The 19,632-nt window shown below is 46.8% G+C and overlaps 1 protein-coding gene and 4 non-coding genes across 6 annotated transcripts in view; all 5 read right to left on the bottom strand.

Annotated features, from left to right (window-relative positions):
• Positions 1–17,552: 17,552 nt before the first annotated feature.
• The window catches only part of LOC147701582 (uncharacterized), a 67,641-nt gene continuing 65,561 nt past the window's right edge, over positions 17,553–19,632 (bottom strand). For both annotated transcript variants that reach the window (XM_086930249.1, XM_086930247.1), the window contains 4 exons: positions 19,222–19,298; positions 18,685–18,751; positions 18,359–18,414; positions 17,553–17,933 (listed from right to left, as the gene is read on the bottom strand). The gene's annotated coding sequence lies outside the window, so the exon portion shown is untranslated. The remainder of the gene's footprint in view (positions 17,934–18,358; positions 18,415–18,684; positions 18,752–19,221; positions 19,299–19,632) is intronic.
• On the bottom strand, positions 18,237–18,316 carry LOC147701583 (small nucleolar RNA Z195/SNORD33/SNORD32 family). The gene has a single exon (XR_015298756.1). It is a non-coding gene; the product is annotated as a small nucleolar RNA Z195/SNORD33/SNORD32 family (small nucleolar RNA).
• Positions 18,529–18,615, bottom strand: LOC147701584 (small nucleolar RNA SNORD35). The gene has a single exon (XR_015298691.1). It is a non-coding gene; the product is annotated as a small nucleolar RNA SNORD35 (small nucleolar RNA).
• LOC147701585 (small nucleolar RNA SNORD35) lies at positions 18,838–18,922 on the bottom strand. The gene has a single exon (XR_015298701.1). It is a non-coding gene; the product is annotated as a small nucleolar RNA SNORD35 (small nucleolar RNA).
• On the bottom strand, positions 19,511–19,579 carry LOC147701586 (small nucleolar RNA SNORD50). Its single transcript, XR_015298711.1, has one exon. It is a non-coding gene; the product is annotated as a small nucleolar RNA SNORD50 (small nucleolar RNA).

Below are 19,632 nucleotides of genomic sequence, written 5' to 3' on the forward strand. Positions count from 1 at the left end.
GAGAGAGTTTAGCCAAAGCAACATAAAAGTCATCAGCCAACCTACTTTTGCTCAACCAGCCAGCTATTCACATTAATGGTAGATGGAATCTTTTTTCCTGTAGGACATGCCTCTACTGAAGTGCATAGGAAGAAATATGTTTCTTAACCTATAAGTATTTGTTCACAACTTGCAGTGCTGGAGATGTATATGCTCTGCATACTCCTGCCATCTAGTGTTGGGCCTAATGGTACAAACTTGTTTTCTTTGAAGAAGCCCTTTCCAATCACAAAGTGACTCCTCTCTTAGTAGGGAATGCATATTGTGAGATTGTTTTCTGCAAAGCTGGTGAGTGGCAGTATGGAGTAGTTGGTAGCGAGAAAGTGGTGTTCATGTCAATGGTGTTTAAAGATAAAGTATATAGTATATACCTAATGTTACAGAAATGTGCAAACAACACTGACCCCAGCAAAGAGGGTGGGCGCATGGGAATCTACTCTGCTGCCAGCTACAAACACCCCCCACCCGCTGGCCCTGCTTATGTACGACGACCCCTTACAGGGTCGAACACCGGCACTGACACTTTACCATAGGCTGTGTCAAAGGCTATGTCCAAAGCTCTACATGCCTCCAACATAATGTCCCAGTCCATCGCAATTGGCCTCTTCCCTTCTCAGTGCGGCACTTTCTGCAACCCCTCATCGTGTCAGTTCGCTGTGCCATGTATATATAGTGGGTGGTGTCTTCGACTTCCAACGCATGGTTATCACTCTCACCGCCAAAAGAAGCGCCAGGTTCTCAAATCTATATTGTACCTTGTACTTGGAGGCTCCCTTCCGCAGCCCCAAGATACAGACCTCTACCGTGCCTTCCATTGCCCTTTTAGTGATGTCCACCATGTGACTCCTGACTAAGTACCAGTACCCCCCCCCCCCCCCACACTTGGGCAAGACCAAATCATGTGTATTAGGTCCGCTCCCTCTAGGTGACATCTAGGGCAGTGGTGGTGCGCTGTTGGGTACATCCTGTCTAGTTTGCGTGGCATGAGGTACGCCCTGTGCAGGATCATCGTTTGAATATACTTAAAGCGCGCGTTTCGAGATACTCTTTTAGGGTGTTCCAACACTCTCTCCCATTCTTTATCCATAAGGGCCCTGTCTATGTCCCTCTCCCAGGCTGTGCGGAGCAGTGACAAGTCGACTTGTGTGTGGGAGCGGAGCCCTACATATAACCACCTAATGAGGTAACGTCCCCGTCCCATGTAGTGTAATGTTTTGTCATTAGTGGGGGTTCCTGCCTCTGTGGGGCTCAATACTTTCTAACGTATTGCAGGAACGCTGCAAGCAAGAGGTACATTTGGTCCGGCGCTCCTGTTTCTTGGAAAAAAGTATCATGGTCCATTAACATACCCTCCCCGACAAGATCAGCTACTGTAGTGACCACCACATCCGACCAAGGAGTAAGTCTGCGCCCGCCCTATATTGGAATGCCAAGCAAAGGTATATTCCCGGCCATGGGCCCGATTCACAGAACTAACTTAAGACAAAATCCTAAACTTACTACCGTTTTGGTATTCACAGAAGGCACTTACTCATTTCGGTATTTACAGAAGTTAGGAGTCCTAACTTTAGGATTCCTAAATGCCTTCTGTGAATACCGAAAGTCTTAAAATTAGGATTTTTCTCGGGTGGGCATTTATGACTATAACAGATACCCCTACTACAGAACTGGAGTTACAGGTAAGAAACTACTCCTTCTGTAGTAGGGGATCTCTGTGTATAGTCATAATCTAGTGAATAGAATGGCAAGCCCATCCCAACAATCAATCCGGCAGTGGAGGAAAAAGACAACACCACTACTGTGCAAACAGATTTCTCAACGAAGCCTGCCCAACCTGAGTATCTGCCCTGGCATCAGAGTCCAGACAGTAGTGCTTAGCAAAGGTATGGACCGACTTCCAAGTGGCAGCCCTGCAGATATCTGCAATGGGAACATTGCGTAGCAAAGCCGTTGTTGCTGCTTTGCCCCTGGTAGAATGAGCCTTAGGCTTACCCCCTAAGGTCTTGTTAGCTAGCTTTCTGATAACATAACCGGATACAGGACACAATCCACCTCGAGATGGACTGTTTCGAGGTGGCAAGCCCAGTCCTGACCGACCCATAATTGACAAACAATTGGTCTGACCTACTAATGTACCTGGTCTTATCCAAGTAGAATTTCAACACCCTTCTGACATCCAGGGAATGCAGAGACCTTTCCGCTGAAATGGAAGGATTCTGGAAAAACCTAGGAAAAGTTATAGTGTGATTGACATGGAAATCAGAAATCACCTTAGGAAGGAACTTACGGTGAGTACGCATCACAACCTTAGCAGCATGAAATACAGTATAAGGTTCTTGGCAACACAATACCTGAATTTCCCTCACCCTGCGGGCCGATGTAATGGCCACGAGGAAATCGCCTTCCACGATAAGTGCTGCAGTGAAGCCTTATGAATAGGTTCAAAAGGTTCCTTCATTAACCTGGACAGCACCACATTCAGCTCCCATGAAGGCGAAGGACTCCGAACAGGAGAAACACTTTTTCTTCAATCCTTCCAAAAAATCTTTAATCACAGGGATCTGGAAGAAGGATGTCTGTGAAGGGCATTTCCTGTATGCAGTTAATGCCGCAAGGTGAACCTTAATAGAATGAAAATTAAGGCCAGACTGAGCCAAATGCAAACGGTATGGAAGAATGACATCTTCCTTGCAGGTCGCCGGATCATAGTTCTTGGAAGTGCACCAGATGCAGAACCTCTTCCACTTGTAGGCATAGGAAGTCCTAGTGGAAGGTCGCTTAGCCTCCTTGAGTATATTCATGCAATCATCAGGCAGATTCAGGTGTCCATATTGCACTCTCTCAGGAGCCATGCCGCCAAACTCAACGATGAGAGGTTGGGGTGCACCATCTCCCCCCCGAACTTCGTGAGAAGGTCCGGCCGACACGGCAGCCGCAGGTGAGGTAGGAGAGACCTGTGAAGCAGGTCCGTAAACCACCGCTGTCAGGGCCATTCTGGAGCAATGAGGATCATCCGTGCTCTGGACAGAGATAGCTTTATGAGTACCGCTGGGATCAGGGGAATGGGTGGAAAAGCATACAGAAAGCTGCTCGACCAGCTGATCCATAGCGCGCTCACCAGAGTCCCCGGTTGGTAATACCTGGAGGCGAAGTCTCGGCGTTTTCTGCGGTGGCAAACAGATCTATGTCTGGAGTGCCCAACCTGTCGAAGAGGTTTCCTTGCACTACGTCGTTTAGAACCCACTCGTGGTTTTCTTGCACCAGCCTGCTGAGTGCGTCCGCCTGAGCATTCTGCACACCAGGCATATGGGTAGCCGTTATAGTCAGTCCTCTGGCTAGCAGCCAGTGCCAGATCGCCTGCGCTTCTTGTGACAGTGTGCACGATCTCGAGCCCACCCTGCTTGATGAGGTAATACATTGTGGTCGTATTGTCAGTCTGTACAAGCAAGGAGTTGGTCTGGAAGGACGGATAAAAAGCCTTCAGCGCCAAGTGAACCGCTCTGAGTTCCAGGAAATTGATGTGATACGTGGATTCCACCGGGGAACACGTTCCCTGGATCTGTAGATGGTCTGAATGCGCTCCCCAGCCGTGGAGAGAAGCATCCATGACAATAGTCTGAATGGGAATGTCCTTGTGGAATGGAACCCCTGTGAGGAGATTCTCTGCTGAGCACCACCATCTCAGGGACTGTTGAGCGTGAAGGGACATCCGGATCCTGTCTTCCCAGCTCCCCCACTTCTGGTCCCACTGATCCTCCAGACATTCCTGTAGTGGCCTCATGTGGAGGCGTGCGTGAGGAAGATGCAAGAGGCCATCGACCCCAGTAGAGAAGACACCGTCCTCACTGTCGTAGATGGAACAGCTATGAGAGCCTGAGCCTTTCGTAGTATCGATAAGCGTCTCTCCGAAGGAGACACATTTGCTGAAAGAGTATCGATGGAGGCTCCCAAGTACTGTAGGCACTAGACAGGAGTCGGAACAGACTTGGACATGTTTATGTGCAACCCCAGTTGTTTCAACAGAACAGCCGTCCTGTTGAAGTGCGATTGCGCGGAAGGTGGAGGCTTAGATCAGCCAGTCGTCCAGGTACGGGTAGACAAACACATTGTTCTTTCTCCGGTGCACTGCCGCCACCACGCACTTTGAAAAAGTCCTGGGTGCAGACTTCAGTCCAAACGATAGTACAGTGAACTGATCGTGATTAGCGCTGACTAGAAAGCGCTGGAACTTCCGGTGTTTCCATGCAATGGGCACATGGAAGTACGCATCCTGTAGATCTATTGTGCCAAGCCAGTCTCCTCTTTGTAGCTGAGGATAAATCTGGTGCAAAGACAGCATGCAAAATTTCTCCCTGCGAATCCATTTGTTTTTCTTGTTGCGAATCCATTTGTTTTTCTTGTTGCAAATGCAGAATGGGCCTGAACTCGTTCTTGTCCTTCTTGCGCACCAGGAAGAACCGTGAGTAAAGGTCCTTTCCCCTTTGAGACAAAGGGGCGTCTTCTATCACCCTTTTTATTAACATGGTATCGGCCTCCACTCGGAGCTCGCGCAGTTGGAACTGCGAGCAAACCAGTGGAATTGCTGGAGGAGGGCTGACAAAACGAAGACTATCCATTGCAAACAATATTCAGCACCCACTTGTCCGGAGTAATTTTTCTCCACTCTGCCAGGTAATTTTGTATGCTTCCCCCCCACCAAAGCGGGTAACGGACGAGGGGGCAGTAGCACCTCAGGGATTAGACCCAGCAGGGCCCTTGTTCGCCGAGGACTGCTGGCCGCCTCAACCCTCTGACGCTTCTGGAAAGGCTGCCGCTGGTAATACTGCTGCTGGCCAGCTTGACGACTTTGTCCTCACATCTGGGAACCATATCTCCTCTGGAACGGGCAGAAGGACTTCAGTTGTTCCTTTGGTTTCTCCAAGGAACGGCCTTCAATGTCATTACTTCCGGCCCAACAGCGCTGAGGCACTCGCCGCTTTTATTGATGTGGCAGCTGAATCCATCTGACGGCTCTCCTTGTCCAGAGGCCCCATAGAAGACAGAGCAGTAGCATGCCGTTTCTTGGCTGCTGTCACGATGATAGAATCCGGTACAGGATCTGACCTCAAGAACGCCGGATCAGAATCCGGGGGCCTGTACTTCTTTTGAAGCCGAGATGGAGCAGACTTCACCGAATCCGGGGTCAGAAACAGCTCCAGGGCTGGTTCCTCCAGTCCTGGCAACAACGGGCAAGACAGATGCCGCTTGTGCAAAGTCTCAAAGATCACCGAGGTAGATGGTGTGGGTACCGTCAATGTGATCTGTAACTTCGCTGCCCCCCTCAGCAGCACCTCCTGACCGTCACGTCGTCGTCCACAGGTGACACCCTCATAGGAGGGGAATCCGATGTTGAATACCCCCGGTCACTCTAGGAGCCTGTGTACCAGGACAGCGACCTGTCTCTCCGATGGCGGTGACAAGACCTTGTGGAGGAGCAGTGTCTACTGCGTGTGTGATCCCTTCCTCTAGACCAGAGGTCTTCAAACTTTTGTAGGTTGAGCCCCCCCAGCTGAATTTTTTTAGATGTTGGGCCCCCCCACCACCTGACAAATTTCTGGACTCGACCGCCACACGCACATTCCGGGCATATTCAGCGAATAACATTCAATACAAGTGTTTAGTAAACTGCAGGTTTGTAGGTGGTGTGGTGAAATGACAGGCTTATTACACAGCTCAAAACACAACTTTCCAAGATAAAATGTGTGCAAATTGTTTTTACTAGGATGCTTTGTTTTACATATGACAGATTGATAATAACACCACCGACAAATGTGACAGGTGCCTGTTTTTTAGAGACAGTCAATCTGTGGATGTATTTTTGCTACTGCCATCCTCAGGTTGTGCCCCACATCCAGACTTGAACGGTACTTAGTCTTTAATACCGCAAGTGCTGAGAACCCAATCTCTCATAAATAGGAAGATGTGAAAGACAAGAGAGTTTTGATAGCAGTTTCTCCCAAAGCTGAATATTCTGCAGACATTTTCAGCCAAGACAGGGACTGTAAGGGAGACAGTGTTGACAGATGTTTTGAGCACTCCCTACCTCAGAGCTGGTACACGAGAAACAAATCTTGAAATCATTAACAAACGTCTTAGGCAGCATTATAATGGGATAATTGCCCACCAACCAGTTATGGATCCGAAGACAGTTGAAAGTCCACAGAGAAGGCGCTGAACAAACACCTCATTGAGAATTCCTTAGTGGTACGATAAGTTGCTTGCCTGAAGTAGTGGGAGTTTGGGATACGTCAGGCTTATGTTTAATAAAAATAGAACTAATAAATTAATGATATTGTCTAGTTTACTTCAGAGTAATGTCTGACAGACTTTGTGATGGCAGGGACATGTTAGGGATTTTGGGTGCCCTAGGCCAAAACTATTTTGGGGGCCCCTGTTCAGTACAGGTTTGAGTTTAATGATTTATTTTCAGCTCTGCCATACCCTATTTAGCCAGGCTACTAACTGTGCACAGGCACTGTAGTAGAAATTCTAAAATCGTTTACAGCTAATATTCAGAGATAGTGATGTGTTTTCTCTGTTGTAACAAAGCAGCCACTCACTAATTTTACAGTGAATAATATCTGTGATATCCTCCAATTTCTCATATGTGAGGACCCTCTTGGATCTAACTTTATGGTTGTTGCATAAAACAAACACTTCTCTACAAACAGTAATAGAATCCCTCACATCAATTACATTAAAAAGAAATTAAACAAAACAGCATTTGCAAGAATCTGTTTAGGAATTATTCCAGTCCATCGGGGCAAAAACAGAAGTGTCTATCAAGGGGGCCCTGGAAGGCTGGATTGTAGTGCATTAAGATGTCTCCTTTTGTAATTTAGGACAAAAACCTTAATGGGGCACTTGTGTACAGGGGTGAGTGAGGCAACCATATGAACTTGGGCGCTCATGTTAGTGCAGAGTGGGGCGAATGAATGTATGGTTAGTGGTGGGCTTATTGGAGTGGGATTGCAGATTGAACAGTGAGGGGGACAAGTGAGTGAAGTGTCACGAGTGCAGGTTGAGTAGTGTGCTCGTGTGACTGCAGGATGAGGTACAGGGTGATAAGCGCAAGTGCATTGTGAGTGCAGAGTGATCACTGAGTGGAGGGTAAGTGGGTGAATGCTGTGAGAACATGGTGATCAGTGTGAGTGCAGGTTGAGCGGGTGAATGGTGTGAGTGCATGGGATCGCTGCAAGTGCAGAGTGATCACTGTAAGTGGAGGGTAAGTGGGTGAATGGTGTGAGGGCATCGTGGTCAGAGTGAAAGTGAAGGGCGAGAATGAGGAGTGAGTGGTCTGAATGCAGGGTGCATTACTACACTTGAAGTAACTCAGCATGTTATTGACGGCAGCGTAGGGTTTCAAATGTGCTTAACTATTGCTATTAGGGCAGTGATCACGGTGGAGGAAATAAATAATGTGCTGATCCCTCAAACTACCAGTCTTATGATTAGGGTTGCCAGCTCATTATTTTGATTACACAGATGGTATAAAAATAAGCAGTCACCTAAAGCTGTATTTTCAGCACTTGTCTGTGCATACTTTGAACATCAAATATAAATAGAAAGAACTTTTAATTGTTTTCTAGAGCTGCATAAATGATCCATGACTGATAATAAAAGGGAACAAAGATAGAAAAGTCACATTACAAATGAATCACCAAAAAGGGGGGACCGGGAGCTAGTTAACATTACAAATGAATACATACTTAGCTTGCAAATTGCTAAATATGGTTATAGATGTTTAAACACATGACTGGCTTGCATTTTGTGCGCCTGCCTGTGTAATTTTAAAATACATTTTCAGGGAAGCTAAGGATTTTGGGGCCTGTGGGCCAAATGTATTTTTGGGGCCCCTGTTGGGACTAGCTTTCATTTTATGATCTAGTCTCAGCTCTTTCATGCCTTCTTAGTTCAAATACTAAATGTGTGTACATCGGATATTCAGGGATAGAGGTGTGTGTTTTCAGTATGTAAGACAACAGCAGTTCACTAATTACTGCAAATAATCTGTCACACCCTTCTATTTCTCATGTGAGGTCATGTATTGATCTAAAATAAACTTCATATGGATGTCGCATCGCATAAACACATTTTGTCTGCAATAGACTTTTACACATTAAAAATGAATGATTGAAAACACTATTTACAACATTGAGTTTTAAAATCTTTCAAGGTCATGAGGGCTGCTCTTTCAACCTCCCGCCCCCCCCCTTTCCCCATTGAAAGGCTGGGGTCCTGGGCCAGAGTCCACTTTGCCCATGCCTTAAACATATCTGGAAACTTTGTCTCCGTTCTGGGAAGAGCTAACTCTCCCAGGAGGGGGTTAATTCATGGAGCTGAAATGCTTCAGCTGCAGTGGGAGGTGAGGGGTCTCCTCTGCTAAAACCGATAGCGTGTCTGTTTGCTTTTGGTTTTAGCAGAGGAGACTCCTTGCCTCCGACTGCAGATGTCCCCTCTGAATTAACCCCCTCCTGGGAGAGTTAACATGACAAAAGAACGGGCACCTCCTGCTCCATCGATCTCCCCCTTCCACATACCGGAGTCCTCCAAGAAGACTTGCACGGACAGACAAAGGTCAGATTGAAGTGGAGTGCCGCCCCGCCTGGGAAGGTGTCACCCCCCCCCCCCCAGGGGCACACGTCCCACAGATTGAACACTGCTCTAGACCTTGATCTAGATCTCCAGGGCTTCGCCTGAGCCGCCGGTCTTAGAGGAGGCGGATGTGTAGGAGCCAGAATCTCAGGCCGATGTGAGGGAGATCAGGGAGGCAGTGGAAGAGGAGGCAGTGGCGGTAGAGGAGGACTAGTCGCTGGAGGAAGCCGCGGAGGAGGCATCCTCGGAGACAGTGGTAGTGGTGTAGGAATCCTGTGCCTAGAAGGTGAGTAGGTCTGTGAATACTCCGAATCCGGTGACCTCACCACTCTCCTCTTCTGAGAAGGTATCAAAGAAGATATTCTGGAGGCAGACCGCTTTTTGGACGAGCGCTGGAGCCGCCGCAACCTGGAGCTCGCCGATGAAGATGACAGACTGATCACTGAGGCCTGGGACACTGTCCCGGTCCTTGAACGTCTCCTCGACGTCGATTTTTCCTTAGTCGACATCAATGCACTCCGACGTCTTCTCTTCGACGTAGACTTGCCTTAGACGTCAACTGTTGTGTTGACAGCGAGCGGTGGTACAGCCTCGACAGCGAACGTCGTTGCCTCCATGACTCAGATGTCGATGGTGTGTCGACGCTGGTGCAGTCCTCAATGTTGATCTCATCCGAGGTCTCGACTTCCTACCTCTCGACGTAGAGCAGCAACACCGCTTGGACCCAGAGCCCTGGGTCGACAAAGAGCAGATGGTGGCCATACCTTTAGTGGTCATACCTCTAGACGTCAAAGCTATCGAGGTCAGCCAGGATCTGTGCCTTTTCTTGACCGGGGAGACCGAAGCACGGGAAGAGGATGATGTGGAGTCCCTCCATGCCCAGCAGTCCCACCTGGTTCTTCATGTCTCCTCTGTTCCGGGCCTTGGAGACAAATCTTCTCCCTGTCACGCAGGGTCCCCCTGGAAAAAAGTGACATATCACAGGAGTCAGGGACATGGGCGGAAGGGAGACAGTATGCATACTCTGTGGGGTTCAGATTTAGCCTTCTTCCTACCACACTCCAGGCACTTGTCAAATAAAGCTGGCATTTGACAGAAAGAGGTGGTGAAACTGGTTATAAAACTCAGAAAATTGAAGCGGAAGACCCCAGACGTCGAGTGAAACTCAAAACACTGGAAAAGTGCCAAAAAATGAAGAAATACCCAAAAAGGGAGAGCTCAATGCTCCAAGGTCCTGCTAGCAGGAGCTGGAAAAAAACTGAAAGTAAAAGGACTTTTGCTGTGCATCCTGAGATACCGAGGATCTCTGGAGAGTTCCTTAAAGGTACAGTATCCCTTTTCCAGACACATAATGGCACCCTATGGGGGCTTGTCTGTCCAACCCTTCCTCTCTATCATTTCAAGGATTTTGGTGAAGGGAAGTTTCTCTTTGGGTGAAACTTGGCAGTATGTGTAAAATGTGAATGTTATTTGGCTTTCCTTTTCACTTTAAGTTGAAGTACTGGCCAGTGTAGCCTTGTATTAAAGGCTGTATTATTTGTCTTTGATTTTCTCTTAAGTGTCTATGCAGGACTGCAAAGAAGACCGCTTAAGAGATTTTTGATTGCTCTGGGGTCCACGCACATGGGTGGGACTATTCACGAGATCAGTGGTTCCCAAACTTTTTCAACCTGTGGCTCCCTTAACCTAATTGGCACGTGCCCCCCCCCCCCCCCCCCCCATCAGGTCACTTTTTTTACCGGTAGGGGGATGTAACCCCGACCTTGGGAGTACTTCCAGGTTTCTTCCTGAAACTAATTGGGATGAAGCTGATGAAGGTACTATAATTATATCTGTAACAAAATTAAAATACAAGTAGTTTATTAAAAACTTTAATTGGTTAAGTGAGAAATACAAATCTCTTGCTTACTATGAGTTGTGCGATAATACGCATCATAATGTAAACAAGCATTTACAATGCAATGGTTTCGCCTTTTGAAAAGTTTGAGCTATTGGCATTGTAAATGACAAGATTTGTATTTATGTGTTGGTTTTGAAAACAGATAAATAAATGGCATTGTCATTTACAATGCCAATAGTTTAATCTCTGGCACACCTCTTAACAGAGGTGAGGGGCGCCCTACCAAAACTCTACGGTAATCTACACACCATAGGCTCTTAACAGAGGTGAGGGGCACCCTACCAAAGCTTTACAGTAAATTTAGAATGTTCACTAGATCCGTCAACTCTTGAGACGGAAATGTGTCAATGAATTCAGTGACCTATGGGAATATCCGCACAGCCAAGATGACCCTTTTTCACACGGTTTACATTTGACTTGACCCCACGACCCAAGTATGTGACTATAAGCACTGGTCTGGAGAAACTCCCCCTCTTAAAACTCTCTATCCACCCGAACTTTAATCCTGGCCAAAAGCAAATGGACAGCTTGCATTTGTAAAAATTATTTATTGGCGAGCTTGTATGCCTGGACCTTACTGCTCACTTTTGACAGCGTTGTTGTGTTAAATTATCCTAAATTCAATCTTAACATTTATGGGTCAATTTCAAATTTTTCTCAGATTTAGCGAACCTCACCTCGAAGGGCTCTTGTTACAACCATAGAGAACTGCCTTGGGCTAGGGTAATTTGTCCATCCCCAGTGTGTGGATCTCCAGAGCCATCTTGCCGGCTAGTTCAGGCACCCTTTCAACGAGACACTTTCTTGAGCTGCTATAACAAAACATTCATGTAAAAAAAACATGGTTTCTCTTTTTGAGCCACAAAAGGCCCACAGCTGACTAGGAGGCAGCAGAGCGAGTCTTTGAAGGAAGATAGGTTAGATACACAACGTTCAGCTCGCGATTGTGGGCAGCAGAAGGAGCGGTGTCCGCAGCCAGAAGGACAAGACTCCAATGCCATGTTTTAGAATCGGGACACGGCGGATATGCAAAAAGAAGTGGGGTAAATAGGCACTGCCCAAACATAAAATACTAGAATGATTTAGGTGATGGTAGTTTATGACACCACCTAATTAGTCTTCTTTCTAAAGAGAAGGCTTAATTAATTAAATTCTTTTTACAGCCATACACTGAAAAAATGTAACAGCAGCATGCAACTATCAATAAAGCAAAATTAAACCGGAAAGGGGCTGGGAGTGAATTTCAATAGGCCTTAGCCAGCAGCGACTGAAGCACAATCCCAGCAAAATCCTGAAGTAAAATGCAGATTGTGCTCTTTTTGCACAAGGGGCGGGGCTTGCATACTGCTCCAAGGTAAAGGAAATCACAGCTGCATGCAGAATTCACTTCGCTGGGGCTATCCCGAGAACAAGGAGGGGAAGTGGGTAAACTCATGCTGCGGGCCCACTTTTGCTGTGCATATTGTGTGATGGCGGGAGGTTTTAGGTGTGTGGACTGGGATCAAGGTTCTGCAATTGTTGGCAGTTTCTTCTTCTGATGGTTTGTTTTGTCAACGTGAAAAATTGCAAGGTGTGTGTTACATACACTCTAGAGTAGAGGAAAGGTCACGTTACTGAATGGTCAACAAGAGCACTGGACTGTGGTTCTGGGGGGGGGGAAGATGAGGGTAGGGATGTCGCAGTGCAGCAAGTTTTTATTAAAGCATTGCAGAGGGTTCTTTGTATCCCTAAGTTTTCAGGCAACAATAAAAGCGTCAAGATAACTTTGGCGATTAATGTACCTGTTGGAGAGAGATCGGCGTTTTGCCTAGTGGCAGTTTTGACTAATCCAAGATAGCGCAGTGGGTTGATATTCCTGCTGCAAAGAGCACATACTACGCAGATCGAGGTGTTTTATGCTGAGGCTCGGTGGCTTACCGCATTTGTCACGGAGATCCATTTGTGACTGTGCAGTTCAGAAGTTACAATCGCAAACATATATACATTGGCGCCCCAAAACGAGAAAAAAGTGGTCACACTGTACTTCCCCGTGACAGACACACTGGGCTTGTGAACACCACGTCCAGTCTTTTGTAACTATTTCAATTAACTGAAATATTAGAATGTATTCATTCATTCACTGGGCTTGTGGGCAACTGCCATATAGAATGGATTATTGGCGCCAAAACTGGTTTATCTACATGAATTGCACCCGATGACCCCAGTGCAAAGACACAGGATTGCTATGGGGAGGAACACAAGGCCTTTAAAACTGCCCTGCGTCCAATGGCAGCAGCGGGACAGCGCATGGAAGTGCTCTGTAAGGATACATTTTCAGTAGTCGCATTAACCCACTGAGTTATCTTCAAATCAGGATGTATATGGTGAAATATAATAATGGGTCGAGACACTGCCTTTATGCAGGTTGGGAAGAGCTTCCCAGCTTCCCACAGCAGTGTATCCCACAGTAGTGCGCACTACTATCGCTTCCGTTCTCTTTTTATCCAAAGTATCCCAGAGTTAACCCAATGTTTGACTCCGCCTGCTCCCCCACAACCTTCGTACACATGTCGGTGCCGGTATTGCCAATACCCACCACAAACCCAATGTCCTGAGGCCCCCAGACGGAGCCGGGAACACTAAGAGCATGAGCCCCTGGTAGGGCGGCGCCCTCTATCGGCCCCCACGCCCCTTTACCTCTTCGATCGCCGCCACTGTATTCTTGCACTGCCCCATCCTGCTGGTGAAGCTAGAGGCAGTGGGCACCTTGTAGTCCTCATTGGTCTCAGCCACAAATTCCGACACGGTGATCTGATCCGGCATCGCCCCGGCTGCAGCGCGACCCCACACACAGAAAGGAGACCCACGCTCAACCTGACCTGGAAGCAGGAGGGGAATCACTAGTTCCCGCTCGCAGGGGCACAGCGGGAGGGGGGCGGGAAAGGCACGGACAGCAGGAGGGGGCGGGAAAGGCACGGACAGCGGGAGGGGGCGGGAAAGGCACGGACAGCGGGAGGGGGGCAGGAAAGGCACGGACAGCGGGAGGGGGGGCAGGAAAGGCATGGACAGCGGGAGGGGGTGGGAACGGCAAGAAAGGCACTCACCTGGACTTCCTCCGGCAGCGGTCGGCCGCGGAATGAGCAAATGAAACGTTGACGACCAAAAAAATAAACCCCGCCCACAGCCACCCACGTGGCCAGCCCAGTCTGGGGTGATATAACAGGCTCTCCGATGCCCAAGTTGCTGCAGTCTGAGCTGCGATGTTTCGCCGAGGTAGTAACCGCTTTATCCATGTAATTACAATACAATTCGAGAGACCTTATTAAAGGTTTTATAATACTCATTTAATTTGAGAGGCCTTACTCTACTCGTCACAGACATGGAGAAACATGAGGAACTTCACAGAAGATAAGAAAACAGGTTTACAGTGACGGGGTTAATACATGCTTCCTGCCAGGCCTTGGCTGAGGGTCAGACTGGGGCCAGGAAACTAATCCTGTCTGCAATGCAGCCTATTTCCACAGCGAGTGCCCACTGAAATTTCTGACATAAAATCCGGCAAGTGTTTACTCACACAAACAAAGTGCAGGAACAGCAGCCAGCACATAAATGCACGGGTTGCTTGGGGGATACGAGTTTGACATGTTCCCCGCCTTTACAATAAAGTGACAAGTAACTTAAGCAGGGAGTATGAGTGTGAAACAAACATACTTCTCTTGAAAAGAGGGTCCCCAAAGGCACAGAACCAGGGAAGCAATAACGCTCAAGTCATTGCTGCGAATATAGGCAGATGATACATAAAAGCACATATCTGCGCGTATGGCGGACGTGTGATCTTGGGTCAAACAATGATTCATGCTGTGTAAAGCTTTGCTTGCTGCCCTCAGGCTGACGGTAGGGTAGCTCATCAAAAGACATGCACACAATTTTTTTATTAATTGCTTACATTCTCACAACACTTACAAGCTTCCTCAGCACAAGCTCTTTCCCACAGTGCGCGGCGCCCCTGGCTACTCCTAATGGTGCACCAGGGAGCCGCTGCGCGCAGTTTGGGAACCACAGCACTAGATTATGACTATACACAGAGATCCCCTACTACAGAACTTAACACCTTGGGTGCTAAGGGTTTTCCCCTCTGGGTGCTGGATCCTTTGTTTTCCCATTGTTCATGACAAGGTCAACTCGTCATAAGCACAGCCCAGGTAAAACCCATGACGAGTTGACCTAGTCATGAGCACTGAAGAGGTTAAGTTCACATTTGTTTAGAGGTTCAAAGGGAGGACTCCATTAGTCTGGTAAGGACTACATTGAGATTCCACACTGGAGAGGATGCAGTTCTTGGTGGAATTCTTTTAAATCCTTCCATAAAAGCTTTGCTAGCAGGAACCCTAAACAAAGACAAATGTCTTTTGTAGGAAGGCCACTATGGCAGCTAGATGTAATTTTATAGATTTATGAGCTAGGTTACATGGTTGTAGATGCAAGAGGTAATAGATGTTTTGAATGGAAGCATCTGGTGGGTTGATTTGAACATGTGAGCAATAAATGACAAACCTCTTCCATTTTGCCGCATGGAAGAGTCTAGCTTCTGTGATAATGTTCATACAGTCTGACAGAAGATTAAGATAGCCAAACTCTAGGATTTCAGGAACCAGATCACCAAGATTAAGCTGATGGGCATCTGGGTGTCCTATCTCCATATTGGCGTGCGAAGCTTGGGTGAGGTGCAAGTTGATGTGGCACTACTGATAGTTCCAACAGTTGTGAACCTTGGTTGCCTGCCCATGTTGGAGCAAGTAAGATCATTGTGAGGGAGCGCAGTTAAAGTTTAATCACTAGTAGTGGGAGGTGGAAAAGCGTAAGCAAATTTGCCGGACTAATTCAGCCATAGTGCATGCCTTTGGGATACTGCATCCTCAACTAATTTAGTTCAGGTTTGTCAGAAATAAAGTTATAAATATCCCATTTGGATGTTGACAAACACGTACATGGTTTTTAAAAAAACGGAGGGGTATTCGTAAGTCAATCTTACGAGATTTATTAGTATTGCCTCTGGAACTAGGCTATTCCAGAATGCAGGGCCCATGTACGCATGTGCTTCAAACAAGTGAAGCCATACTGGCCTCACTTCAAATCAGTTCATAGATCACAGGCTCCAAACGAAGTCAGGACTAAAAAAAGCCCGAATACGAAGAAGCTTGTATTGCTGCTACCTGCCTAGTGGTCTCCTACCTCCCAAGGTAAGTCCATGATCGCAAAATTCCAGCCAGAAAACGGATCGACCTTAACCAGTGCCCTGCTGCAGGCATCACAATGACTCCTACCTCCTCATCCTACTTGATCTCTCCTCAGCATTTGACACCGTCAAACATGAGAACCTACTTGAGCTGTTAAACACCAGAATGGGTCTATCTGGGACTGTTCTCAAATGATTCACTTCCTTCTTACATAACCGATCTCAGAAGTTTAAGATCAACAACGTGTTGTCCTCATCTGTACCTGTAACATTAGGTGTCCCACAAGGATCTTCCCTATCCCCCACTTTGTTCAACCTAGTCATGGAACCACTCACCACCTTGCTTCAAGCATCTAATGTACACTTTCACATGTACGCTGATGACACTCAACTCTACCTCAAACTAGAATCCCCGGAAGACATCAAACTTCTGAACTCCACGCTCAGAAACAACCAATCATGGTTGGCCGATAATCACCTGAAACTTAATGCGCAGAAAACTGAGTTCCCTCTGATCTCTCCTCCCGCGAAAATCTCCACCACCCAATCCTGGCTCAAGCACCTAACCGCACTCAATATCCAACCCACCATCGTGGACTCAGCGAAATCCTTAGGCATCACACTGGACGCCAATCTCAACATGCAGCAGCATATCAGCAAAGCAACTATAGGCATCACACTGGACGCCAATCTCAACATGCAGCAGCATATCAGCAAAGCAACTAAAGGAGCTAACTTCCAAATCAACACTTTGAGGAAACTTAAACCCTTCTTCCCTGCTAAGGACTTCCAAACCGCAGTACAAGCCCTAGTCATCCCACGCATAGACTACGGAAGTGTGGCTCTCAGCGGTCTCCCCCATCTACAACCGCACCACTAAGAGCCTCCTTGAACGCCGCTGCGAGACTGATCACTGGATCAAGAAAACATTTGCATATTTCCCCTGACTTAAGATCCCTGAACTGGCTGCCTTCCGAAGCCAGAATACAGTTGAAAAGTGCGTGCATGACACACATGGCTGTACACCACAGGTCACCCAACTACCTCACCCAAAAGTTGACCGTATCAGGAGGTTCGAGAACCAATAGAAGTTCAAAAAATCTCCTCCTGAAACCTCGAAGATTCCGGAAGGAAAAAACATACAAACGCTCCTTCGTAGGAATGGCACCTAGGATCTGGAATGCACTCCCGCCCGAAACGAGGCTGATCTCCTCCACTGCATTTTTTTAAGAAAGTAAAAGCCATACTAATGGCTAAATTCACCTGAACTCTATTTTGGTCCGATCTAAGACCTTACACCGACTCTGTATTAGCTTTTTATTTGATTATCTACATGTATTATGCTTTTATCTGATTGCGATCTTATTTTGTTACTCACTTACTACCTATTGTCATTATTGTAACAAAAGTCTGCTTAATCACCCTCTTGTTTCCCTTACCCCTCCTCTCTGTAAAGCGCTCCGATATCTGCAAAGATCTTGTTCGCGCTATATAAAACTTTGAAAATAAATAAAAGATAAATCATAGCTGAACAAAGCGTGGACCATTGAATATAAAACCTCTGTTCCTAAATAAGTAATCCATGTTTCCGCCTATGAGAGGCTACCTTATGTGCAAGAATAGCAAAGAGTACATCACACACTGGGAGAGATACATCAAACCTGCATTCAGGGTTGCAACCTCCCAAAACATTCATGAACTTTTGAGAGCTAGTTTGTGAACACTTAAGGCAATGATTACCGTTCGCTTTAATCAAGAAAAAAATGAAGTTGTAAAAAAAAAAACTTTATTTTACAGGACAGAAACCACCATTTTAATTTGGTCTGATCGAGATTGATACTGGACAGCCCGATTAAACATCCCGAAATACACACTAGCATTTGCCAGCCTTCCTAATGAGGGCGGCGTCATTATCTAGCGTGGGCACACTGGCTTGTGGGGAAAAAGGCTGATCTCTATTGATGTGACAGGTTTGCTGTGTCTGCTATCCAGTAAAGCAGAGGTATCCAGACTCAGCCTAGGGGTCCCAGGTTACTTTAGTATGCCAGAGAATACTGCAGTGAAACACGATGGTAATTAAGCGTCCATGTTAGCTTTGGTAGACCAGTATAGACGGCTCTTCTGCAGATTCAACGGTCCCAGTGCCTAAAAAAGAGAGAGAACAAACGTGTTTGTTTGGGGAAAGACCAGCTACAAAATACCCATTACTTACAGGCCAGAAGAAAAGCCTACTAGTCTCTGATAAATGTGTTTATTAAAAACCAGCAAACCACCAGAACACAATGTTAAGCGCTAAATATAAGCTTTCATTAAATGGTCTGTTAGTAATGCTTGACCAGACACGCTGCAGATTTCAGACCTTTAAGCCACATGGTCATCCCATTACACAGCAAGGGGTGGGGAGGGACATGACAAGCACCATGCATTGTAAGATGGCTTCAAAGGGTGAAGGTCTCAGATGGTAGTGCATGTACACGCATCTCATGGTCGTGAGACTCGAATTAGACGTTTGCCACATCACCGACCTTCAATAGGAATACAAAAGTAGAGTAAAAAATAAAGGCACTTACCACAGAAATAACCTGTTCTTGGCAGAAATCTCAAAGGTTTCATCGTTCAGAAGAAACTGCATGGAAGTGAAACTGAAAGTTACGAGTGATCAATCTTAAACTAAGACTTCGCATCAGAGCTCAGCTTCAGAAGAACAAGCTTCAACACATGCACAGCAGAACCACTGGGTGAACAGGCATCAGCAAAGCCATATGGCATTATCGTCACAGCTCCTTTAGGAACTAGGAAGACCATCGTGAGAAAGACATCACCTGCCCAACTCCAATCAATCCCACTACCACAGGATTAGTTTCATCCAGCTGCATTGTAAAGGACGCAGTCTTACCTCCCAGAGCAGCGATGGGTCTAGGATGACTCCCTCCTTCAGTGAACACCTTCCCCGGACCAGATCCCTACTAGTGCAAGCGCAGCATGCATTAATACTTTGAGTCACATAGCACATCTCAGAAGTACAACAGTACAGTTTAACCACATACAGAAGCCAGCATCAGTAAAGCCCTTGGGCATTATCGTCACAGCTCCAGGAAGCTTAGAAGACCATCGTGAGAAAAGCATCACATGCAGCTTCAGGTCAGAACATACACCTCTAAACAGAGACAACACAAACTTAGACCATCTCTGTATGCTCTTAAACATGTCACCGTATCTAAAGCACACAAGAATATTTAGCCTCACGCAGTTGATGATCTGATGTAAACATGTGTTAAGCTTCGAGTATTGACATTGAAAAGATACTGTCTTGGTAGCCAATTGAGTCACTCAGTAAACTAATGTCCCACATAATTTGTGTCATTAGTTATGAACCCAGTTGTTGGTGTTTGGAGCCTACAGAAACAAGCAAAGTAGCACCCTCCATATTTACCTTCCAACAGGCCAGCCTCACAGCATGGGCAGCGTGGTGGCTGCACGTTGATGTTCCTCAGCTTGTAGGACAGAAACCTTAGACAAAAAAAAGGCACACGACAATCAAGTTGCAGCATTTCCCAGGTTTGCCCATTTTAAATAAATTCTACCCATGTGTCACAAGCCCTGGAGCAGCAGCCAGCCCAGTTATTCTACTGAAGGCCATAACGAACCAATCAATGGCTGACGCGATGACAGAGCAGGAAGGATTCCCTTAGCCTCCACCCCAGCCTGAGCAAGAGGCACAGACCTCAGCAGTCAGATCCATAGAGGTTGTCGTCACTAGTCTCTGGTTCGGGATAGACTCATCACTGGTCTGCTTGAAGGGGAAGCTGGGGAATGCATCAAAAGCAACGAGGAAACAGTTTGT

Source organism: Lissotriton vulgaris, chromosome 7, assembly GCF_964263255.1.
Source record: "Lissotriton vulgaris chromosome 7, aLisVul1.2, whole genome shotgun sequence".
Taxonomy (NCBI): domain Eukaryota; kingdom Metazoa; phylum Chordata; class Amphibia; order Caudata; family Salamandridae; genus Lissotriton; species Lissotriton vulgaris.